The 27,793-nt window shown below is 35.4% G+C and overlaps 1 protein-coding gene across 8 annotated transcripts in view; it reads left to right on the top strand.

The window, feature by feature from the left end:
* The first annotated feature begins 1,255 nt into the window (after nucleotides 1-1,255).
* The window catches only part of bru1 (bruno 1), a 703,720-nt gene continuing 677,182 nt past the window's right edge, over nucleotides 1,256-27,793 (top strand). For 3 of the 8 annotated variants that reach the window (XM_073970786.1, XM_073970797.1, XM_073970812.1), the window contains exon 1: nucleotides 1,284-1,858. The gene's annotated coding sequence lies outside the window, so the exon portion shown is untranslated. Of the gene's footprint in view, nucleotides 1,859-11,438; nucleotides 11,734-27,793 lie in introns of those variants that run through there. The other 5 variants (XM_073970787.1, XM_073970793.1, XM_073970798.1 and 2 more) reach the window with 3 other exon arrangements.

The following is a 27,793-nucleotide window of genomic DNA, read 5'->3' on the forward strand; positions in this document are numbered from 1 at the left end:
TTAGGAGTCGGAAACAAATCAGTAATCGGGGTCTTCGAAAACGAGCCAAATTCAACGAAAGTTGTTCATGTTCAAGTCGTCTGTTTCTTCGGCTAAACTGACCGTGTAGCGAATATAGGACGGTTAATTCTGAGTGTTACACTAAAATTTGTTTGCGGAACTCTCCTGAGAAATTCGAAAAACGAACAGGAGAAGACGAATCGTTCTGCATCATGACAATGCGAGCTCTCACACATCGATTCAACTCAGCGCATGTTTGAATTGATGGGTCATCCGCCGTGCAACACTGACTGGGGATCCAATGACTTCATTTGATTCCAGCACATCAAGAAAAAAAGGCGGGGTCAACGATTTTTGTCGCCTGAATATGATTTAAAAGCGTTCAAAAATCATGTTTTGGAGGTGTCTCAATCCGAGTGGAAAAATTGCTTCGCCAATAGGTTTGACCGCACGAAAAAGTGTATAAATCATGCTGGCGACTACTTAAGAAAACATTAAAACCATATTTGATGGTAAATATTCGCGTTTTCATTGTTAGGGCAGATAGTTATCGTTCTGCCCTCGTATGTCAACAGTTCGCGGGTTTGAAAGGGTGAAACTCGGATCCATCGATTGTAAAACATTTTTGGTTTTTACCATATACTTTCGATGTGTTGCAGACGAATGACCTTCCATCATAAGATGAAGCGTATAATACATATATAAATAATTATTATCATTGTCCATGCCTATTATTCCTCTGATTTATCTGGGATTTACAACAAATTTCATATTAACAAAAATATTTTTTCTTGTTCATTTTCGCGACACCCTTATATTGTTTTAGAAGGAATGTCTAGACAACGATATTTCACACATTGCATGTGTATGTATGTATGTATTTTCTCATTCACTCAGCGTTATCAGTAAATTTTGTTCGAGGGCGCATTTACCATACATTTGAAATGTCACTGAATGTGCGGTATTGTAATGTGTTGCAGCGTTGTTGTTGTTGTTGCTGCTATTGCTGCGCATATCTCGCTACACTTTACGAGAACAGATTAATCGATTTCATTTCAATTATATTGTAGTTGTTGTAATTGGTGATGCACATACAAAATGTTTTGATGCTCACTCAATACATCTCATGACGAATATAATCACATTCAATTCATTCGTTCGATAAGAATGATCATCCCGCAAGCAGATGAACGCCAACACCGCCCCTCTAAATAAAATGAAATGAAAAAAACACAAAAATTCAAATAAAAAAATCACTCTTTGCCGGACAATCTCATCGGTCCACCAGTTTGTCAGAGTCTGTTGTCTTGATAAGATTTCACTAAAACGTTTTGTCTCATCACCTCCTCAGTTAATTTTTTGTGTCCGTCGTAGTAAATCTCGTGGTCGTAGTCGTCTTTTTCGCCGTCGTCGTTATTGTTACGTCCCAAAAATCAGCATTGTGGTGTGTTTGGCTTCTTACGTGAATGCGTCCTTGAAATTCATAATTGCAACAACAAAAAACTTAAATCATAAAATCTTTGGGAATATTTTCTGTTGTCTTTCTTTTTTGGAGTAACCCATTGTGCCGCAATCAAAACTTCTTTTGGCAACAAAATTTTTGTTGAACGCAAAATTATTGCATAAATTTAAGTGTGACGTCCAAACCCGTAATAACAAAAAACCAAATAATTTCGAAAAATAATATTTTGGCGAAATAAGAAAAAAACACAATTTTGGTTTATTATTGTACTGTCATCGTCTATAAGCTTTGTCTTTGTCTTACGTCTTATGCGAAAATAACAATCTAAAACTCAGCTTTTTCTGTCTCAGCGATAAGCTTCAAAGTTAAATACATTTGTGTTGGTATCTGATTTATGTGAGTATTAGTTTGAACATGAAATTTAAAATAAAAAAACGTTTTGATTTTTGTTCTTTTTTTTTGTTGTTGTTATTATTTGTTATTTTTTTTGTGTCTTTTCTGATTGCTGCATGCTGAAATGATGCTCTTATCAGTTTTTATTGAATGTTGTTCATTTGTTTCTACATTTTGTATTTGTTTTTGTGTTTTTCTTTTCCTTCTCGGTTTCTCAATGTTTCTAAATATTCTATAATTTCAAGACACAAACTCGTGATCAAAATTAAATGTTTATATGCAATTTGCAAATTCTAAGAAAAAGTATGCGAAATTAAGTACATGTTTTTATTACAGTGGAACATAGTGAAATCAAACTCGTTTATTTTATATGTTTGCTAAAGTTTCTCTCAACGAATTTGTTATATACATTAAAAAAATTACAGTTGATTGTAAAAAAGAATTTATCAATGCAAACTATATATCCTTCGGCTAATATCTATATACATATATAAAGTAGAACAAGTGAAAAAGTGTTAAGGACGGGCCGAACTTTTTATACCCTCCACCATAAAATAACCCAAACGGAATAATTGGTTTCCTTTCCATTGGGAAAGTACTTAGCTCCTCCGCCACGTCAAGGCTCAATTCCTAGGAGTAAATGATGTTACATATATAATACCGATTAACTTTACATAAAATCACCAATTAACCATATTGGTTAGTTTTTGGCTAAAAATCTCAAAATACGGAAAGTCGGGACGTACAGTATATGGGGGCTATACCAAAACATGGAACTATATTGACGATTTTTGATCGATAGGTTTTACAGAGAACCTCATATGTCAAATTACATCTAGTTCGGTTAAAAATTGTGGGAGCTATACCAGAACATGGACCTATATTGACGATTTTTGGTGGATAAGTTTCGTGGCCACAGATAACATCATACGTCAAATTACAGCTAGTTCGGTTAAAAATTGTAGCTAAAATCCACAAAATACCGAAAGTCGGGAGGAACCGATATATGGGGGCTATACCAAAACATGGACTTATATTGACGATTTTTAGTGGATAAGTTTCGTGCCCACAGATAAAATCATATGCCAAATTACAGCAAGTTCGGTTAAACATTGTAGCTAAAATCCTCAAAATACCGAAAATCGGGAGGTACCGATATATGGGCGCTATACCAAAACATGGTCCTATATTGACGATTTTTGGTGGATAAGTTTCGTGGCCACAGATAACATTATACGTCGAATTACAGCTAGTTCGGTTAAACATTTTAGCTAAAATACACAAATTACCGAAAATCGGGAGGTACCGATTTATGGGGGCTATACCAAAACATGAACCTATATTGACGATTTTTGGTGGATAAGTTTCGTGGTCACAGATAACATTATACATCAAATTACAGCTAGTTCGGTTAAAAATTGTATCAAAAATCCACAAAATACCGAAAATCGGGAGGTACCGATATATGGGCGCTATACCAAAACATGGTCCTATATTGACGATTTTTGGTGGATAAGTTTCGTGGCCACAGATAACATCATGCGTCAAATTACAGCAAGTTCGGTTAAACATTGTAGCTAAAATCCTCAAAATACCGAAAATCAGGAGGAATATGGGGGCTATACCAAAACATGGTCCTATATTGACGATTTTTGGTGGATAAGTTTCGTGGCCACAGATAACATCATACGTCAAATTACAGCTAGTTCGGTTAAAAATTGTAGCTAAAATCCACAAAATACCGAAAATCGGGAGGTACCGTTACATGGGGGTTATACCAAAACGTGGACCGATATAGCCCATCTTCGAACTTGACCTGCCTATGGAAAAAACCCTCGGGTGCAAAATTTCAGCACTCTATCTCAATTATTGCGGACGCTAGAGTGATTACAACAGGGGGACAGACGGACATGGCTAGATCGTCTTAGAATTTTATCCTGATCAAGAATATATATACTTTATAGGCTCGCAAATGATTAGTTCGATGTATTACAAACGGAATGACAAACCTAATATACCCTCCATACTATGGTGGAGGGTATAAAAATTTTGTATATTTGCTTGTTGGTTTGAAATTTATGGACTCAAAAACCACTGAACCGATCTTGCTGAAATGTTCAGGGTATATTACTACATCGCCTGATAGTAACATAGGTTATAAAAATATTTGAAATTCCGCTCTGACCCGGAGATATACCATCAGAATCGGAGTTACCTCCAAAAAACGTAAACGTTGTATGCAGATGTCTATAGAACGGTTACAGATACAGTCTCCAAATTTAGAATGTGTGAAGGAATTTGGACTATAACTAAATGTGCCAAAATATATCGAAATTGGTTCAGATTTCGATATAGCTCCCATATATATTTTCGTCCGATTTCATGTATTTAATGCACCAAAAATGCTATATATGTCCGATTTCACTGACGTAGGGCAATATTAAAAATATGGCCAGGTCGGTGGACCTATGTTCTATATTGCCGCTCGCAGAATATATGTAAATTAGGGTGACCCAAAAACAAAATTTGTTTTGTTTTTTGGATTTAGGCTAAATTATTGTCATTTGATCGAAAAACCTTATACATGAAATGTTATGACGATCGCTTAACGTTAACCCGTGTCAACCTAGTATTCTTTGTTTCCATAGTAATTTTATGGGGCCAAAAGCGCTTTTTTACCGAAATTCTGTAAATGCCATAATTGTGGACCGATCGATGAAAAAACTTTACCAATTAATTATTATGGGTAAGAAACGATTTCTTCTAACAATTTTGTAAATCGGATCGGAAGTTGATATAGCTCCAATATGCATATTTGGTCGATTTTTGGTGTTTTGGGTCATATATAGCCATATCAAAATCCGATCCGATTTTTAAAATTTGTTGTAGAAATCGTTTTTTACCCACAATAATGAACTGGTAAAGTTTTTTCATCGATCGGACCACCCTAATGTACATATCTCTTTGGTTTGTACATATCTTTGGTCTCCCTTCTGCCTTCTGGGATGTTTGTGGAACTATTATACATATATCTATGGTTTGTTAACCTTTCCATTTACTCAAAGAGTGGCATAACTCAAAAAACGCGTTTTCTGAGTTAGCAATTTTTATTTTTTCTACGACTTCTAATTTAGGTTGTGTCAAATTTCCATGCTGATATCTCTAAAAATCATCGAGTTACAGTTACAGGTTTAGCAAAATTCAACCAACAGGTATTTTAAGCACTAAAACACTTCAAATCATGCTTCATCTTGCACAAAAATTTAGTATTGATATCTGGCTACTTTTTTGTTTAGCAAAATATGGTGCAAGTTGTTATTCTACTTTCTGTGTAATAATCTTTTTAAGTAGGGAATTCAAATTTCAATTGCCCACTTTAAACGAGCTTTTTTTTTCGCGAAACTGGATATTTTGAGATGTGTCACTCTTTAAGTAAATGAGCGGTATGATACTGGAGTTAAAGAACTTTACTTTCATTTGAACAGTTGCAGTATTTATTTAACTAAGTGAATCTGGAGATGAGATGTTTTAGCCTCGTTTAAACCACAAAAATAAGCTCTTTTCCTATACCTGCAACAATCTTCAAGTTTTACCACATTTTGCTCGAAAAGTATTCCTTTGCTTGATGAAAGCATACAATTGATATGAGAGAAGTTCACAACTTTTGCCACATTTACAATTTTTGAAATTTAAAGGAACAGACCAATAATCTTGTGCATCTACGATGGTATAATTTCTTATTATATATCCACATAAACATATATTATTTTGGTTTTCCCTTCTCATTATACACTTTCCTCTAATCTGACCTATTAATTAAAATCACTGAGTAATGAATCTATTTTAAACAAAACTAAATGCCAACGAAATGTTTTCGCAACAATGAAAATAGATGTACGAGTATGTTGACAGAATTAGAGCAATCTTTGGGGAAAACTAATTGAATGTACATTTGGAAATAAATATAAAGTGTTATATTTGATTTGAATTGATGCGTTAATGTAAGTTAATTTATTGTCAAATATAAGCAATTTTTATTTTTAACTTAGAGTAAATTAGATACTACTTTTTTCATTTCCTCGGTATTCTCTTAATATAGAAGACCTCAATAATTTCTTTAGGAATAAGTAAAAAGAGGTTAATAACCGTTGACATAAAATGTAAACATATCGCTGATTTAAATTCCAAACTTCAAAAATTATTACACAACAAATAAAGTAAAACAAGTAAAAAGAGCGGTATGTTTGGTAGAGTTGGGCAATCTCGTAATTTCTTTGACAAAACTACGTATACTTAATTCCACACGTTGGTTTTTATGATGTTAATCATACGTTTTTGAACGAGGACAGTGATCCGGATCGTTCAATTGAACGAGATTGCCCAACTCTAATGTTTTGTCGGGCCAAATTTTTATACCCTCCACCTACGGTAAAACAAACCAGGTAAAGTAAGTACTACATCAAATACAACTCAACAACAACCACATAGGAGTTTGTTTTTGTTTGTAACGTTAGTGTCAAATATAAATGTAAACAAAATAAGGAAATGTCTATAAATTATTGGAATTTAAAAAACTAATATTTTTTCACATTTGATTGAATATTTTGGAAAACATGAATGAAAACTCGTTTGATTTTCAATTTGAATATTTCCATATCATTCCACTAAATGCATTATTTCTCGCAGAAAGTAGAATTCTTGGAAATATGTTTGAGGTCGCTGGAAATTCATTTAAAAAGACTTGTATTGTTTTTGAAATAAAAAACACATGTTTATTTGGGCTTCATTTTTTCAAGCTTATTAAAATACCACACCATATTAACAAATGTTGTACCGCCTCTATAAGCGGTGTTTTAGTGTGCGGCACGTCGTTCGGACTTGGAGGAGGTTACACGTCACTTATATGAAGAAGTCTTTATGAGAAATATTTTTTTTTCTGATGAATAAATTTTTTCTTAAAAAAATATATATCCCTAATACACATCAAACATAGAAATAAATATATAAAATGTCCTATGGAATTTGACACTAACATTACAGCCCAGTTCAGTCAGCTGGGTATTGCTGCTACCTTTTCTTGTTCTACCATGGTTACAACCCTGTTCAGTCAGCTGTGTATTGCTGTTACCTTTTATTGTTCTACCATGTAAAATATGTGCCAAATTTTAAATATTTATATTTTACAGCTATACCTAATTTAAGTCGTGACGTACAAAAAATATTCACCTACCTACCACAACAACGCTCTCTGAGCGTCCGTATTACCCAAATACGTTGAATCCGAAATCCCATTTAAAACACAAAAACCGCGACAGAAACTTTATAAAATGTTTTCATTCGTAAAACAAACATTTTTCCTTTGCAATAAATTGTATTTCATGTTTTGTTGGGCTTTTGTTTTCAAAATACAAAACACACACATACATACATACAATAACATATCACGTTCTGTCAAAGTTGGAAATGTTCAACTTAAAAAAGTATACGCTCGACGTATTTCGGTAGTTCTCATAAGAATACATGTGCTCTACTTTTTTCACCTCATACGTTTTTGGAATACGGTCGTATTTAGGCATAGCAGTTACATACAAAAGTAATGGTCCATAATATGAGATTATCATCGAAAATTGTAGGCATGTTCTTCGACCTAAACTCTTACATCGTGCAAAATCTCGCGACTATTGATCTATAATTGAGACCTCTAACGTGCTTCTGATTACACTACAAACAAATAACTTGATATGTTAGGCTGTAACTCTGTTATCTGTAGTGGGATTCTGTAACTCATTTTTGCTGTTATCGATAATTGTCGGTAAAATTAAAATGCTTATAATTCCGATAATTATCGAAATTTTTCGGTAAGTTAACGATGAATAAAAAGTAGTCGCTAGCCTCTACCGACACAAACAGTGGTGCCAACTTTTCTTTATGTTTTTGGTCATAATTTTGCGATTTAGTTTTACCGATTTTTGTCGGTAATTGCAAAAATGAGTTACAGAATCCCACTACTGAGCACGTAAATCAACATAATTGGCATCGAAGGAAAGGCCAAGAAATTGCCTTCCAACTGTGGGCGGAATGTATCATCCAGGAATACATAGTATATAAGCTGTATATTAAACATTTTCACAATTTGCACACAAAAGTTGTGGTCCATTTAACCCTCTAAATATTATATGATCACTATCTCAAATTGCAAGCTTCTTCTTTGTCATATACTCTTATACCCCGGTTACACTTAACCGGATTAACCCAGTGGTCTGGTTCTGGTCTTAACCCGACCTCCATGCAAAATTTCGTAACGATCGGTCGATAATTGCGGCCTGGTGTTTGATTACAATTTATAATGGACAGACAGACGGACGGACACACATCTCAAAATCGCTTTATCTTGGGGGTCTAGGAGCGATATTTCGCGGTGTTACATGAATTTTTCCCAAAAACAAACTTATAATACAATTACCACATAGTGGTGTAGGGTATAATATATAACAAATATTTCGCTTTTATAAAGAATATCTGTGTACAACATCTTTATTTAAGCATCGCGAAGTATATTCTACCGTTTTCTTCTGGGGATATTTCGCGCAAAAAATTTTGACAGCAAATGAAAACTACGGCCTGAATTCGATTTTTGGATCACCTTTTTAAATTCGCCTTGATTTGTACCAAGGCAAATTTATATAAGGTAAATGCATGAATTACAACAACTAACAAATTTACAAAAACAACATTGTTGCTATAGAAAATTTAATTTCAAAGAAAATATTGAATACTGGTGTCGTTCTAAAATGTTCTAAGAAAAAACATAAATACATTTTGAAAACCCTCCAAAATAGAAAAAAAATTGAATGAAAATGTAAATATAAAGCATACAGAACTGTCTTATGTCATTGTTATTACACGTTTAAGATGAAGAAGTATTATATTGTAGCAAATTTCGAAGTTTCAAATTTCATGAGTAGACCCTATTACATTTTGAAAACCAAATTTACCAAAAAAGTAAAATTAGTCCCAATTTACATTGGGCGAGTTTACTTGCGGCAATTGTCATTTTGTAGGAGAGAGAGGTGAGGCATATGGTAACCCTTTGCCTCTCAGCACCCTCTCTCACCTACAAACTGACAATTGCCACAAGTAAACTCGCCTAATGTAAATTGGGACTTACAACTGATTGTCACTTCTACCTTATATAAATGTGCCATGCCATTGCTCTGTTCCAGAACCTGCAAGAAGCTACTATTTTTTACTACGATAACAGTTTTTCCTTTATGTTATCGGAAAAAATATTAAAAATTAGTAGAATCTTGCAGTTCTGGAACAGACCACATGTCGGTCACCCAAGGTAAATTAACCAGGTAGTGGCATCGAAAATTGTTGAATATATTATGCCAAAATGTTCTTTATGTTGCCGGAGAAATTACATCAAATATAATTTTGATAATATTATGAAGGGATTTGACACTTCTTAATCGAACAGCTGCACGGTGGTCGAAATAGCCGATTTAGCGGCGCGAAATTAATAACTTGGAAACGAATGGAGATATCTTTCTGAAATTTTGCACAAACTCAGTGTGTGTCCGTGGGTAATAATGGACTAAATAAGAATAACATTGGCTAATATTTTGGAATAGCCCCCATATAACGGTACCTCCTGATATTCGGTATTTTGAGGATTTAAGCCACCCTTTCCTTCCAAATTAGTTGTTATTTAGTACTTAGGGTTTCTAGTGATCACTAAACCTTTCCACCAAAAATTGTGGACACAGGTCCACATTTGGGTATAGGCCCCCTTGAAGGTACCTCCCGATTTTCAGTATTTTGGGGGCTTAAAGCTATATTTTCCGGCCAAATTAGGTGTAATTTGGTATTTGGGGTTCCCAGTGGATACAAACATTCTCCACCAAAATTTGTGGACATAGGTCTACGTTTTTATATTGTCCCCATATAACGGTACATCCCAATATTCGGTATTGTTAGGATTTTGTCTACATTTTCAGACCAAATAAGCTGAATTTTGCGATAGGAGTTTCTCGTTTGTTATACATCTTCTCCACCAAAATTGTGAACATAGGTCTACATTTTAATATAGTCCCCATATGACTGTTTCGACAGATTTTGGGTATTTTTAAGATTTAAGCTATTTTGCAAGACCATTTATCAGCTGAATTGTGGTTATTCGGAATCTAGGAAGTCCAAATTAATTAGTAAAAAAAGAATTGGACTGAACCTCAGTGGACCTTGGTAGTTACGCTCCATTCAACAAAAGTATATTGCACTAAAAACATAAAAAAATCATAATTTTTGAAAATTTATTGCTACATAACTATGTAACTTCAGGCCCCAAACATTTTTTTAAATTTAATTTACACCCTCCCCTATCAATAAAAAATAAACTTTGTTTAGTTTTATTACGAATTTATTAAACAATGAAACAAATATGAAATCAGGTTTTTAGAAACAATTTTGTTAAAATCTGATGCATCAAAATTTCTTGCACTTGACAGTTAATAACTGAGTGAATATTTACAACAACAAAAAAGTAAAAAACAAAATTTTAGTCAGCAGAGTGTCTGTAATCGATACAATGGAAAACATTTCGCAATTTTATACTTTGATTTTTTGACTTTCGCGCCGCTAGATCAATGTTTTCGACCAGTGTGAGCTGGTGTGACACCACTACATGTTCGATATGCATTGGTGATACCGATGGCACAGTTACCAAGGTAGTAGGGTCACACCAGCTGTTCGAATATGAAGTGTCAAATTCCTTTGTAAAAAAATTATTTTTGTTCTAATTTCCCCAACAGCATCATGGTAGAACAAATACAAGGTAAAGTTAATACTACAACAAATACAACTCGAACAACAACCACAAAGGAATTTGTTTTTGTTTGTAACGTTACTGCCAGTTGTATTTGTAAACAAAACAAGGAAATGTCTATAAATTATTGGAATTTAAAAAACTAATAATTTTTCACATTTGGTTGAATATTTTGGAAAACATGAATGACAATTCTTTACATTTTCAATTTTTATGTTTCCACATCATTCCACTAAATGCATAGATTCTCGCAGAAAGTAGATTTCTTGCAGAAAAGTTTGGGGTCGCTGGAAATTCATAGAAAAAGGAGAAGCTGTTTCAATGTTTTGTTTAAGAAATCAAAGAAGCACATGTTTATTAGGGCTTTATTTTTTTAAATTTTAACAAATTACCTCACATATTAACAAACGTTGTATCGCCTCTACAAGCGGGGATTTACCGCGCGGCTTATCGTTCGAACTTCGAGGAGGTTACATATCATTGATATGAAGAAGTCTTTCTGGGAAATGGTTTTTTCGAATGGTATATTTTTTTTTTCTCAAAAAATATATGTCCCTAATGTACATCGAAATAGAAATAAATGTATAAAATGTCATATGAAATTTGGCACTAACGTTACAACCCAGTTCAGTCAGCTGTGTATTGCTGCTACCTTTTCTTATTCTACCATGCAACAGCATAAAGAAAATTTTGGCATAACATATTCAAATAGATACCACTACCTGTTCAATTTGCCTTGGGGCCACCTTAATATACCCTGTGACTTGTCATTTTGAAATTATGAAAAAATTCTAATTTTCTAGAATAAAAAAATTGTTAATACTTTTTTTAGTTGTAAGCGTGTATATTTCGTTATTTATTTTTGCAAAATTTTACGTGTTATAATTTATAAAAAACAACAAAAAGAAATCAACAATTTATTGGATTTTTATTTTGCGGTCAAATGGAAATTGGATTTTTCGTGTTAAGTGTGAGAACATAATTGGCAAAATAGCAATCAAATTTTCAAGAACGTAAGGGGCAATTGGAATTCTAGGAATTTGTGGTGATAAAGGTAAGTAAAATTGCATTTATTTTAAGCAAAACGTTCATCTTTCTCTATGCATTGTGAATATTTGGCAAACTAAATTCAATACAATTTCATTGTGTAAAAATTCAGCTATTTTTATTAACGTTTTCATAGTTTGTGGCCAGGAGCATCGTGTCTTGAGTATTGAGAATAAAAGAATATTAATAAAAAGGTTACCGCTAATAGCAATGTCACTTTGGTGTAAATATAATCATAAAACAGAATACATATCTGGCGAAAGATATACGAAGAGAATAGTATCTGTAGATTAACAGCCAAGTGTGTTTGAGGCACTATAACTATCCCCAACAAACACACGCGAATGCACACAATGAAATGCCTTCTTCCACTAAAGGCAACACTTTTTATTATTGTTAGATTTTAGTTCCGCTGAAAAACTTTTCCCATTTACGACGGAAATGTAAATACAATACGTACGAAAACAAACTAAGGACGTAGGGACAAACCGTTCTCCTATACAACGTACTAATAACCAGACAGAGAATATGCATTGTTACTTACTACGGGATCATGCAACAAATAGACCCGCAAGTGGAGTGTAGATTTTAGGCTGCAAACCATTTACCACAGAACATTGGGTTTACACAAACTTTATGGCATTGTAAATGTTTGGCTTTGGCCTCCAGTTTGATGACGATGCTTTGGCGTGTTTACTCTGCACAGACGTCATTGCTGGCACAGCAAAAATGTTCCCTCTCGGTGTTGTTACAATGGAGTAGGAGTAGGTGGTGGCCAATTGTCTTGAAATTCATGGTAATGGTTAAATGTCAGAAGGGAGAAGAGCAAGAGGGAGAGGCTCATAATGGTAGAAATATACACAAAAGCCCAGGCAATAAATAGGACATCAAGTTGGCAATGTGTAAAGTTATTTGTTGTCAAGTTTAATGTTTAGCTGCAACTAAGTGCAGAAGGATTAAAATGTTTCATTAAGCTATTAACTAACAATAAGAGAATGGATATATGAGTATTGTGACTCGAAATGCACAATTGTGATTATAATAAGCGAGAGTGTATAGAAAGATAAATACAGGGTGCAGCAGACAAGGGGAGTAACGATACATTTTTTATCTAAATCTATCTAAATGTTTTCAGCTTTATATCGATATATAGGGAAATAAACACAAATCTTTTGCAAGGTACCGTAACATAGCTCTCAGTCCATATTTACATTAGGCAATATTCCTTGGGGTAATTGCGGCAATTGTTTGATGGAGTGAGGGGTGAGGCATTTGGTAACCCTTTGCCTCTCAACACCCTCTATCACCTACTAACTGACAACTGCCGCAAGGAAAATTGCCTAAGGTAAATATGGACTTAACACACAAAACTCCCAAATACCATTTCCAAAAGAAATAACGCACGATTTTTTTACATTTAAATTTTGTTTTAAAATTAATAGCTGATGTAGACGGCCAATCTGCGGACGGTATTTAACGGCTAGCCGGGCAAAAACAAACAGAATAACAAAATCTTCTTAGTTTCTGGGAGTTATATCCTCGACTTTTTGGGAGACAACAAATGTATTGCACAGACCAAAATTGTAATAAATTTCATATTAATTGTTCTAATATCAACCCTTATACAATTTTTGGGTCCATTAAAAAACAAACTCGAAGAAGATCCTCCAACGAAAGATCAAGATTTAATAAAAAATTGGGGAATCAGTACCCTTTGAGCGTAACATGCTGAGCCCTAATTTTGGATTAACAAAGCTCATTTAAGCTCCAACGAATGTTCAAAGTGGATAGACAACTCAATAAGAAACACAAGTTTGGTAGTTCTCCAAGAAACCATAGATTTGGAAATTTTTGCAATTCTTTTATTGTCACCCCATGTAGTAGATAATTTTTTTTGCCGTATTTGTTATAAATTGTAAATAAACTTTGCATATTTTGACGGAATATTATTTTAAGGACCAGTAGCAAGATATATGCACAAAAAACCGTATAGTTTTTAAATAATTTTTTGCCATAAACGAACAATTAATATGAAATTTTCTACAATTTTGGTTTTTGCAATACATAAGTTGTCCAACTGTATATGGTAAAAACCAAAAATGTTTTACAATCGATGAATCCGAGTTTCACCCTTACATTCCATTTCCATTTTTGGCTAGAGCCATTATTTATTGAGAAAATCTTAAATCTATACAAAATGACTTATTGGTAGTCTTATATAAATAAACATGTGGCATTGCGCTCCCTTCTAAGATATATAATTTAATGCTGTGGATTGGCCACTAGCAAAATATCGAACAAAATTTATTAAATAATAATTTGAATGGTTTAGCCCAAAAAATTCAATTTAAAAAAGGGCAACACAGAATGTGTTTTATGTAAGAGTTAAAATTAAATTAAGTACTAAAAATAATGATAAGAAAGGAAGTTAATAATTAGAAACGAAATTAATGATAAAAAGAAAATGAACTTAGACTACTATTTACAGATTTATAAGCAATTACTCTGTTGTAATGTACACAGTGTTGCTGGTGTTCATTGTATTGTACCTTCTAAGGTCAAATACAAGTTTATCTTCGTTATAATACAGAAACCGCTCATTGAGAAGCAGTGGAAGGGCAGCAGATGGTAAGTGTTTTTTGTGCTTAGGACACTTGCGTGATAAGAACATTGCAGGGAATCCTCAGTCAGCTCATTTTGCACGTTCTGAGCCGCCTCAACGAAGTTCAGGGCTAATCTCATGAGAAACTTGTCAATTCTTTCAATGTTGGCAGTGTCATACGTTACCCTACATGATGGTCTCTTAATTGAACCATCGCTCCTAATTGTTGGTCTTAAACCCAGACAGTAAGTCAAAATAGATCTTTCCCATCTCTTCAGTCTATCCATCTGTCTCGAGGATATCAAGAACCAGACTGGGAAAGCATGTGCGACAACAGGTCTTATGACTTGTTTATATATCAAAAGTTTGATATGATTAGATAGTCCACCACTATGGCGCAAAACACCGTGGTAGCCGAAATATATCTTCTTGGCCCTGTTCAAAATGCACTCCACATGTCGGATAAATTCAAAATTTTCGTCGAATATTACACCATGATATCTGATCTTGTCGGCAATTGTGATGGCTTCGCCCCCAATTTTCAAGATCGGGCAGAAGGAACTAAATTTAGGGTATACAACATTAGATTTTCCCTTAAAAACAACCGCCGTACATTTCCCCACATTCAGCTTGAGGCCCCACACAGAGAAATATCTATGTAGAACCTCAAGATGTTCGTTAAGGCGAGTAGTCAGAGTGCTAGCTCTAAGTCCCCCCTAAAATTATATCGTCAGCGTAGAGGAGCTGAAGACCACCTGGAGGAGGTTCAGGCATATCAGATTGGTCTAACGCTAGAAATACTGTCACCTACCTTGGTTCTAAAGCCCCTTTCCTTGAGATATCTGGCTACTAGTCGGCAAGTTTGGAAGTCGAATCCCAATTGTTTCATTTTGTACAGGATACCATTGTGCCAGACTGAATCAAACGCTCTGGAAAAATCCAGCCCTACAGCAATGGTTTCGTATCTCCGGTCGAAACCTCTCACAACAAAGGTAGAGAAGGCTGTGAGAGCATGTGACGTTGAACGGCCACTTCGAAAACCAAATTGGCAATTCTTAAGTATTCTTTTGTCTTCAACTATAGTTTTAATTCGCCTTAGAATAAAGGTTTCGAAGAGTTTACCGTATGCAGACAACATGGAGATTGGTCTGTAATTTCCGCATTTGTCGGGAGGGGAATATTTTTTGTAAAATGGGAACCACCATGGCTCGCTTCCACACCTTTGGGAAGTAGCCGATATTCAAGCAGTGGTTAAAAAGAATGGACAGAAAAGCAAATATGACATTGCCCGCTTTTTTCAAAGCGATGTCAGGAATTTTGTCCAAACCACCGGATTTCTTGTTAGGTCTACATGCGAGTGCATTGCCTATGCAGCTCGGATATATAAATCCAGCTTCCTCCCATCTGGCAGTGTTGTCGATTGAGGGGCCATCAGCAGTGAACGCGACACTAAAGTTTTCCGCGGGTGACCGATCGTCCATTTCATCCGCAGTCCTATTAAATGAACTGCGGAATGAATGGTCGACCAGCCCCTTCACGGACCCAGCACACCCTGCAAATGATCAGCAAGATCTTCAGCTTTCAAAGGATCGCTGAAGATTTGACCACCATTTGCGTCCGTTAGGTTCCTAATTTGTTCTCTGGATACAAGTCCAGCAGCAACTTTAACTTGTCCGAATGTCCTACTGTCTACCTGAATTCCCTCCAAGAAGCCCTGGAAGCGCTCTTGCTCAAAAATTCGTATAGAATCGTCTATGATGTGGTCCAGATTCCGTACGTCTGCTCTCAGGGCAGGGAATCTAGACGGATCATTTGAATTCCGAAGACCTCCAACCTGATACATGACTGGATGAAATAATACGATGTACAAAATCTGCATCAATCAGAAACTCACTGCGGGTTTGCCATTTTAGTTGGTGCCGTCAGGGATTCTTGGAGTTTTTAGGCCACTATCTGAAGCAGTATGGACTTGCACCCGAAAAAAATTTACCGTCGTAAAGGGAGCCACAAGGACAACCTGCTGAAAAAAATTTCAAAACGATCCTCGAAGTGCTCTTATACTTCACTTCATCCGAATTTTGTGTGGGAGGTACACGAAGGAGTGGACCGATATAGTCCATATTCTAGTTTTTCAAATCAAACCAAAAAATATATTTGCAACTATATTTTCCAACAATAAGTTTTTCTCTTTTGTTGTTGCTATAATATGCAATTTATGTACGCAATCTCTATAAATTTGGTTTCATATTTTTCTACGCATCGTCTAGATTTCGCATATATTTTTTAATTTATTTTTTGAGGGTATGTACGGACTCTGGGACAAGATAATTTGGATTTACTTCAAAATTTTTTTATGTTGTTTTATGTTAATTTTTTTATGTTGATTTTATGTGTTATGTTGATTTTCGGCGAAAATAATAATAATTTTAATAAATATTTAAACATCTACGAATATAATAACAAATAAGATATTTTTAAATATTTTTTCTATATATGAGAATAAAAACCGCTATAACTTTTGCCCGCATCGTCCAATTTTGTGAACGGGAACAGATTTGAAACCAGAATTTTTCCTTAACTTCAATACCAAAAATTGTAGATGTGCTCGCATAATTTTTTTAAAATTGTTTCAAATGGAATTGCAAAGGAAATCTGGTTTTTATCATATATAGTTTTTGACCAGGTTGCAATTCTACATCCATATAGACATATCCGTCCGTCTGTTGAAATCATTCTAGCGTCTGAACGGGTTGAAGTCGGTGGATATATTTTTGGTCAAATGTATTAAAGGTCCGTAAAATGGGATTTATCATTCCGTGGTAAAAAAAAAAATTGTCCACAAAAAATTGTGGATATATGTGGATATATGTAGGTTCACATTGATATAGCCTCTTATAACGGTAACTCGCGATTTTGGGAATTTTTAAGATTTTAGCAGCATTATGCAACCAAAATAGACGAAATTTGATTTGAAGTCTTCGTTGGGGGATTAAAAAATTCAGGCAGATAACGGTTGGTAGAGGTCCAAGTTTCGATATACACCCACTAGAACGGTATCTCTTGATTTTCGGTATTTGAAGGTTTATTTTTATATTATTCACACACACATACACTTTCACAGGACCAAAATGTGCATCATCGAAATAATAATAATACAAATAATATTTGGAGTCAATTTAGCCGCTTCCTTGCTTCTGTCTGTCTCGATTGGGTTCAAAATTTGGCCTTCGTAAAAATAGTGAGCACAATAAGGCTGTAACCGATTTGGTCCATACTTTGCACATTGCAACATTTCCAACAGACATTGATCAGGGTCGGGTATGGACTATATCGGCGCACTCTTTGGGAACCTCCCCCACAAAATTTCGGAAAATTGCAGTTTAGGACCTGCTCTCGATTTGTTTTGATTTTTGCAACAGCTTTTAATTACTCTCTTTATTATAACGGTACATTTTTTCAAGGGCAACTCTGTACTTCCTATGGAAATGGCCCGACAGGTGTAAAAATCCGTTACGGCCACCATGTGTACTGGCAGTTGCGCAAGAAACCTTCAAACCAGATACTGCATTGGTCCAAAATCGGCAATATTATTAGATAAAGTCTGTAAATACAGCTTATCGGTGCACTCCTTCTGGTACTTCCCCAACAAAGCTCAAACATATTCATTAAAATAGTACAGATTATATCCCCTAAACAGATCAACCGATTTGTCTAAACTTAGTTTAACTTCGAAAATGTATCAGATGGGTCTCACAAAAGTTTTAATTTTTTTTTTAAGAGCAGTTTAAGGTCTATTGTGGTTCTGCTTTTTGTTGTGCTGCCATGATTCCTGGCATATTGCTCCAAAACCTGTAAGTAATACTCTGACTGACTGAAATGAAAATGGCCCGATATCTAACGAAACCAATGCCACCCAAAATAATAGCCCAGTCAAAATACACATTGAAATAGCAAAAATTCCCACAAAGCTGAATTTTGGTAGAGAGCTAGGGTTTGTCATTAGAAGCAACGTCCTAAAAGTCCCCTTCGATCCCATGTCTGCAAAAACAGTTATTCGGAGTCAAAGGTCAAAATTTAAGGCTTTTTTGGTTTTTGGATTTATTTTTTTAAAACGGTAGATCTAATCAAAAAGTGACTGAAGTAAATATTGTAGACAGAAAAATTATCTACAAGTTTGGTCATAATGTTCATGCACATATAAGGGAAATATGCACATATTTAGACGAACCGGCCAAAATAACCAAAAAATATATGTTTCCTTGAAGAGCAACATTATACCTATCTTTTAAAAAAATTCCAACAAAATCGGAGCGTGTTTAGTAGAGTTATTCCATGTTGGAGTCATTTTATGCAAAGATAACGCATTTGACTCACCTGTGTGAACAAAAGCCCAAAGGAAACGACCCCAACGAAAACTCTCCGATTGTTTTTTTAAGTTTTGTCCGAAGTTAGTGTATGCGATATCTCGATAATGGTAAGTCTTTTGTAAAAATTATGAAGACCATTCTTGTAGACAATTGTTAAATCTACAAATTTTACTTTAGGCTTTTGCTAAGTCTTACCGTTTTTGAAAAAAAATGAAAAAAATAACTGAAAAATAACTTTTTTTTAGAACGTGGAATTTATGGGTCATCCGCCACACATCCCTGCCTTGGTACCCAATGACTTCACTTGATTCCCGAACAATAAGAAAAAAGGAGTGGTGAACGATTTTCGCCGCCAGAGGATGCTGTTGAAGCGCTCAAAAACCATGTTTTGTTGGTGTTTCAATCAAGTCACTTTAAATAACACAAATCATGATCGTATGTCACACTGTCCTGAATACGTTTAGGCTAAAAATTGTCAAACTTTCCAAAAAAAAATGTCAAATCGCGTCTGGCAACAGTACGTTTTGCCTAGTCCGCAGACTTTTCTAGTCCTCCTCGTATAGGTCCATGTTTTGGTATAGCCCCATACAATTGAACCTCCCGATTTTCGGTATTTTTTTTTTAATTATATCTACACTTGTTAACCGAAGTAGCTGTAATTTGACAGTTGAGGACTCGTGTGGTCTCGAAACCTCTTTATCAAAAATTTTGAACATAGGTCATGTTTTGGAACAGGCTCCATAATACAGTACGTCCCGATTTTCTTTATTTTGAGGATTTTAGCTAAAATTTTTAACCAAACAATCTCTAATTTGACATTCGAGGTTCTAAGTGATCACAACATATCTCCACGTAGCTTCTCCACCAAAAATGTTCAACATGGGCATGTTTTCGAATAGACCCATATAACAGTACTTCCCGATTTTGGGTACTTTAGCTAAATTTGCAGACCGAATTAACTGTTATTTGCAGTTAGGATTCTTATAGGTCAAAATACATCTCCATTTTCGAATGACGGTATATAGAACAATACCACCCGACTTCAGGTATTGTGAAGTTATTATCTACTTTCATTCACTGACTGGTCGAAGTGGCCAAGAATCTTCTCCAGTGCTTATTGTGTTTGTATCAATATTTATACCCTCAGCCTTTAGGCTAAAGAGGGTATTTACACTTTGATACGACCAAAAATGTGCCTCATAGAAATAATGGTTTTAGACCCCAAGTATGTTTGTACGATATCCGTTTCAGACAATTTTGAGTAGATCTAGCAATGTCCGTCCGTCTGTCTGTCTGTCTGTCTGGCAGGCTGGTGCGCACGATAACTCTCGAACGGATCAATCGATTCGGTTCAAATTTTGGGTATCGAAATATTTTGTCCAGATTCGATTTAAGTTCGAAGATGGGCCATATAGGTCCACTCCTTCAGGTACCTCCCCCACAAATGTTCAAAAATTGTAGCAAAACTTGTGCGCACGATAACTCTTGTAGGGAATAACCGATTTGGTCCATACTTTGCACATCGTGTAATTTCTACCAAACTTAGATGAGGTTCCAATATGGACTCAATCGGTCCACTCCTTCGGGTACCTTCCACACAAAATTTCGGAAAAGTTCAGTTTAGGACCTGGTCTCGAATCGCTTTGATTTTTGTTTACGCAAGTTGTATTTGCTGTCCTCTATACGATGCTGTAAGTTTCATTAGGGGCAAGTCCATACTTCCTGAGAAAATAGCTTGAAAGTTACAAAAAACCCTATGACACCGTGTGTAGTGGTTGGAGCGCAAGATAACTCTCGAACGGACAAACCGATTCGGTTCAAATTTTGGCTTTCGTAATATTTTACCCAAACTTAGTTTAAGTTCGAAGATGGGCTATATCGGTCCACTCCTTCCGGTTCCTCCCCCACAAAAGTTCAAAAATGTTCGGAAAATTTGTGCGCACCATAACTCTTGAAGGGAGTAACCGATTTTGTCCATACTTTGCCCATCGTGAAATGTGTACCAGACTTAAATAAGGTTTCAATATGGACTCAATCGGTCCACTCCTTCGGGTACCTCCCACACAAAATTTCGGAAAAGTTCAGTTTAGGGCTTTGGTTTTTGTTTTAGCAACTTGTATTCACTGCCCTCCATACGACGGTACAAGTTTCATCAGGGGCAGGTCCATACTTCCTGACAAAACAGCCTGAAAGTTGCAAAAAAACCCCTATGACACCGTGTGAGGTGGTTGGAGCGCAAGATAACTCTCGAACGAATCTGCCGATTCGGTCCAAAATTTGGCGTTAGTAATATTTTGTTCAAACATAGTTTAAGTTTGAAGATAAGCCATATCGGTCCACTCCTTCAGGTACCTCCCCCACAAAAGTTCAAAAATGTTCGGAAAAATTGTTCGTACAGTAACTCTTGAAGGTAGTGCCCGAATTGGTCTATACTTTACACATCCTAATATATCTACCAGATGTTGATCAGGTTCAAATATGGACTATATTTGTCCACTCCATCCTATACCTCCCACACAAAATTTCGGATAAGTTCACTTTAAGACCTGATATCGAATCACTTTGATTTTTGTTGAAGCAACTTCCATTCGCTGCCTCAATTACGACGGCAAAAGTTTTTTTAGGGGCAAGTCCATACTTCTTGAGCAAACAGCCCGAAGAGTGTAAAACCCCCCTATGGCACCATATGTTGTGGCTGGAGATCCACTTCCATAACGGTCAATGTCGATCCATTCCTTTTACTATCTCCTCCGCAAAACTTTTGATATTTAATCCTAATCAACATTTTTGTCGTTTCAAACGCCCAAAATTTTTAAAACCCCCTAAATACATACGTTTTTTGGCAAACAAAATTGTTTCAATATACACAGGCTGAGGGTATATCTCTGTCGGCAAAGCCGACTGATACTTTTTTACTTGTTTCGTTTTAAATTGGTTGTAATTTGAGGGTTAGGGTTCCCAATGATGCAAACACGTCTGCACCAAAAATTGTGGACCTAAGTCTAACAGGACCGTTTGATTTCCAGTTTTGTTAAGTTTTTTCGACTAAAGTAGCTATTATTTCGTGTTAGGAGTAACCAGTGGCCAAAAAAATCTTCACTTTAAATTGTGGATATAGGTCCACAGGCGGTTGGTTAACTTATGGAACTCAAGATTGGCGTCGAATTGTTGATAAAAGCTAATTCCAAATTAGCTAAAAATTTCATATGTTATCTTGTTAGACTTGCATTTACCAGCGTCGCACAGTGGTTCAGAATCATTTTTTTTTTTGCTTTTGAACGGATAGAGATATTTTCATATTTTTCATCAAAATATGAGTGTAATAACTATTTAAAAAAGGTCAAACACCACTAAACAAACAATAAAAATAGAATCAGTACATGAATACCAGAGACCTCCACCAAGGAATCCATGGTATGACCAGGAGTGTCGTGCTGCTACCGAAGAGAAAAATGCGGCATATAGGGCTACTTTACAATCAGTAGCAACGAGAGAGGTATCGGGAGAAAAGGAGAGATGAGAAACGTCTTTTTCGCAGGAAAAAGAGAGATGGAAAAGCGGGAGTGTGAACAAATCGAGATGTACAGGAGACTGAATGAAGTCTGAAAATTATACCAAAGAGTGGAACATCAAACTGATGGCTTTCGAAGTGGCACATCCTACTGTAGAGACCAGCAAGGTAATCTGGTAACTGATACAGATAGTGTGCTAGGGATATGGAAAGAGCATTTTTCCAAACTGTTGGTATCCAATAGTAGCGAAGTCGAAGATACCACAGATCCAATTTCAGAACATGGTATTGAATGTATACCACCCGGCCAAGATGAGCTAAAAACAGCAATAAACCGAAGAATAATAGCATCCTGTGTCCCGTCCATAAGAAAGGAGATACGACTTTATTCTCCAACTATAGGGGCATAAGTGTTCTCCCTATCGCCTACAGATAGTGTCAGGGATATTGTGCGAATGACTAAAGCCCATGGTCAACGAAATATTTGGACCATACCAATGCGGATTTAGACCTGACAAGCCCACCATTGACTAGATATTTACCCTGCGGCAAATCCTGGAGAAGACCCAAGAGATGCAGATCGACACCTACCACATTTTTTCGATTATAAAGCAGCCTTCGACAGACCGCTAGGTTCAAAGGTATTCCAAGCCATTTCTGAATTTGGTATCCCCGCAAAGCTCATTCGGCTTTGTAAAATGACTCAACTGCCACAAGATCTTCATTTAAAATAGGAAAGAACCTCTCCGAAGAGTTTTGTACCAAAAGAGATTTCAGGCAAGGAGACAGCCTTTCGTGTGATCTTTTCAACATCCTGCTAGAAAAGGTTATACGAGAGGCAAACGTCAAAAGAAGTGACACAATCTACACCAACAGCTACATGTTACTTGCTTATGCTGATGATATAGACATCATGGGACGATCAGTAGAGGAAGCAACCTTTACCTTTATGAAGGTCGAAGGAGAATCTGCAAAAGTGGGTCTGGCGGTAAACGGCGAGAAGACCAAGTTGATGGTGTCGACGCGCAATGCGTCCATTGAGATCGGACCAACTGTTGAAGGTGGTTCCTATAATTTTGAGGTAGTTAAAGACTTCGTATACCTCGGCACCGCCGTAAACACAACAAACGACATCAGTTGTGAAATAAAAAGAAGAATTGTATTGGCCAACAGATGCTACTTTGGCCAGACGTGTCACTGCTTAAAACGGCAATATTTCGTTAACAACAATTTCATATAAAATTGCAACGGTTTATTTATTTTTTTGTTCTATAATTTTAACAAACAAAAAGGCAGTGCACTGTCTTGCAGTTTTCCAATTTTTTGCATGCGTGCATTAATTGCATTGCTTGCAAAACCTGAATTAACCACAACACAAAAAATAACAATAAATAATAATAATAACAATAATTAATAGTAATGCAACTGATTGCATTGATGATCAAGAAGAAAAGTGGCAGGAAGTGTCAACTAAAAGAAAAATACCTGTGTCCCCACCTTTAGGCAATTCGCCAAAAAGGAAGCAAGTGTTTGATGACAACCAGCCGTCCGCATCCAACAAATTTAGTGTATTATCAGCTATGGAAAATGAAAACAACATCGATGAAGCAGATCAAGCTGAACCGAATCAACCAGAACCAAATCAAGCTGTACCAAAACCGCCACCAATTTTTATTCCGGACGTCAAGAATGTTACTAAAATGTTGGATAGCTTAAATAAAATTATTCCAGTTGAAGATTTTAATTTTAAATCTCTTCTAAAAGGTGGAATTCGTCTAATGATAAAAAACGTTGATTCGTACCGAAAAGTAATTAAGCACTTTGATAGTAACAATATATGCTATCATACTTATCAACTGAAAACGGAAAGAGCTTACAGGGTAGTAATTAAAAATTTACATTACACCACCGATGTATCGGATATAAAAGCCTTTTAAATGAGCAAGGGTCACGATGTAAGGAGCGTACGTAACATAATTAGCAGAAAAACCAAGGAGCCTTTACCCATGTTCTTCGTTGATTTGGACCCCAAAAGTAACAATAAAGAGATTTATAATATTACTGGCATATTCAATGACATTGTTACTATTGAACCCCCAAGAAAATTGGACGACTTAGTGCAATGTTTTAGATGTCAAGAATTTGGACACACAAAATCATACTGCCGTAAACCTTTTAGGTGCGTTAAATGTGGTTTAGGTCATCCCACATTAGAATGTAATAAACCAGAAAATACCGCACCTAAATGTTTGCACTGCTTGAACACCCATACAGCTAGTTACAAAGGATGCCCGATTTACCAAAAACTGGTTCAAAAGAAGTCTGCTCCCGTGTATTCTAAACGTAACGAAACTGCTTATGAAGATAACAACATGCCCAACCAGACTTCAGATAACTTTGTGTCATATGCCCAAGCCGTAAAAGGTCAATGCATGGGAGAAATAAATTTGTTAAGCAAGATAGAATCTTTGCTAACAAAACAAATAGAAATGACAAATTCTTTAATGAATATGATGACATTGCTAATGTCAAAATTATGCAAGTAGATTGATCATTGCTGATTGGAATGCCAATGGCATTACAAATCATGGAAATGAAATAGAATTATTTCTTCATAAAAATTTCATAGATATTCTACTTATTTCTGAAACTCATTTTACAAGCAAATCATACTTCAGAACTAAAGATTATGACATTATAACAGCGAATCATCCAGATAACCGAGCCCATGGAGGTGCAGCTATAATTATTAAATCTAAATTTATATACGAAGAAGCGGATTCAATCTTAGAATCTTTTATGCAGGCAGCTGGTGTTAATATAATATGCGAAAATTCAAAAGTATCTATTTACTCCGTTTATCTTCCTCCTCGATTTAATTTGAAATGTATACAATATGAAAATTTCCTCAAAAATCTTGGAAACAAATTCATCGTCGGTGGCGATTTCAATGCCAAACATACTTGGTGGGGATCTCGGCTATCAAACCCCAAAGGAAGAGAACTGTATAAATGCATCGCTTTAAACCATTACGAAGTTTTGTCAACTGGTAGTCCTACATATTGGCCTGCAGACCCATATAAAATTCCCGATCTAATAGATTTGTTCATCTACTCAGGAATATGCCAGTCAATGCTAAGTATAAACGCATGTTATGACTTAGACTCAGATCACAGTCCAATTATTCTTAACTTTAGTACAAGAAATGTTCATAAACATAAACATAAAATATTAATTACATCAAAAACCAACATACCTATGGTACAACATCACATTGAACAACACCTAAATTTAAATATCCCGATTAAATCCGGAAAGGAATTGGAAAATGCTGTAGAACATTTAACACAAGTCATACGCTATGCTACAAATCTATACACTCTCGATAAAATTGATTTAAATTCCACAAACTTTTATGTTACGGCTGAAATACGATCAATGATAAGAGAAAAGAGACGATTGCCCAGAATTTGGCAAAATTCGAGACACCCAATGGACAAAACAAATTTAAATAGAGCTTCAAATCGGCTTAAAACCCTTCTAAGTGACTATAAAAACCAATCAATTGGAAGCTTCTTAAGTAATTTAAGCCCAGATGAAAGTAACGAGCACAGTTTATGGAGAGCAACAAAATATCTTAAGTGACCTCAAAAGAGAAATGTGTCTAAAAAAAATTCAAATGGAAATTGGTGTAGATCAAACAAGGACAAAGCTGAGGCGTTTAAAGACCACTTGGAGAATTCCTTTACACCTTTTGATTTATGTAGTCCCCAACAAAATATATTAATTTCCGATTTTTTGGATGTTCCATGCCAAATGAGTCGCCCTATTAAACATTTTACGTTTAGTGAAGTTTGTAAGGAAATTAAAAATCTAAAGAAAAAAACACCAGGGTCGGACTTAGTTGTTTGGTGTTCCTAACAACAATTTATAATTCTATTATGGGGCTGTCCCATTTTCCAGTGCAATGGAAATGTGCTAAAATAATTATGATACCAAAACCTGGAAAACTTGAAAACCTGTTATCATCGTATAGGCCTATAAGTTTATTGTCCATATTTTCTAAACTGTTCGAAAAATTGTTTCGAATGCGACTTTTTCCGATTTTAAATAATATAAATGTTATGCCAGATCATCAGTTTGGATTCAGAGAAAATCACGGGACACCTGAGCAGTGTCATAGACTGGTGAAGGTTATAAGAGATTGTTTGGAATGTAAGCAGTTCTGTTCTGCTGCCTTTCTGGATGTCAAACAGGCGTTTGATAGGGTTTGGCATCAAGGCTTTTTATATAAACTAAAAATGTTATTACCTGCTCCTTTTTATTTATTATTAAATTCATATCTGAATGGAAGAACATTTTATGTGCACATCAATGATAAAGAATCTAATTTTGGCGTCATTAAAGCTGGTGTGCCACAAGGTAGTGTTTTAGGTCCTGTTTTATATACGCTTTATATAGCAGATATGCCCGTAAGAAATGAGACTATGATTGCTACTTATACAGATGATACTGCCGTTCTTGCTATTCACAATGATCCTTCTTCAGCTACTGACTTACTCCAAACACATCTGAATGATATCGAGAAATGGTTTAATAACTGGAATATTGGAGTCAATACTGAAAAATCTGTGCATGTTACATTTTCCTTAAGGAAAGGAAAATGTCCTTCTCCAAAATTTAATGGACTTACAATTCCTTCTGCGGATTGTGTTAAATATCTCGGTCTGCACCTTGATAGAAAACTTAACTGGAAAAATCATATAACATATAAGAGGCAGCAACTAGATCTGAAGACTAAAAGAATGTTCTGGCTTCTTGGTCCAAAATCAAAACTGAGCCTGAATAATAAATTACTACTGTATAAGACCATTCTTAAGCCATTTTGGACATATGGAGTACAACTATGGGGAACAGCCAGCAATTCTAATATTGAGATACTTCAATGATATCAATCAAAGACGCTTAGATTGATTAGGGTGGTCCTTGGTTTCTTAATAATAACGCGATTCATAGAGATTTAAACATAAATAAAATTACAGATGCAATCAAAAAAATTAGTACTACGTATCTTAACAGATTAAGTAACCATTCGAATGTGTTAGCAATTAATCTATTAGATGACACAGATGAAATTAGAAGACTAAAACGAAGACATGTTTTAGACCTCCCATTTATTTAATGAGTTTCATAAAATATGTAATCTGAAATTTAAATTGTAATATGTATTTATTGTTAAATCCACTGGGGTTTAACAATTCTGTTATATTGTAAATAGATTGCAAATAAAAAGAATAAATAAAAAAAGTAAACACTTTAAAAACAAAGCCACAATTCGTCAAACAAAAATAACGCTTTACAAAACACTGAAACTAGCCGTGATGATGTATGGTTCCGAAGCCTGGGTACTTGCGCAAGCAGATAAGGCAGTGCTTGGCATGTTTGAGAGAAAAATTCTTCGAAAGATCTACGGACCGATCTGCGTTGACCGTGAATATCGACGTCGTATGAACCACGAGCTGTATTTGCTATACAACGACATCAATATAGTTAAACGTATCGAGATGCAGCGAACACTATCGCTAGG

The sequence above is a fragment of the Musca autumnalis genome, unplaced genomic scaffold (genome assembly GCF_047663935.1).
Source record: "Musca autumnalis isolate F117 unplaced genomic scaffold, ASM4766393v1 scaffold_2, whole genome shotgun sequence".
Classification (NCBI taxonomy): domain Eukaryota; kingdom Metazoa; phylum Arthropoda; class Insecta; order Diptera; family Muscidae; genus Musca; species Musca autumnalis.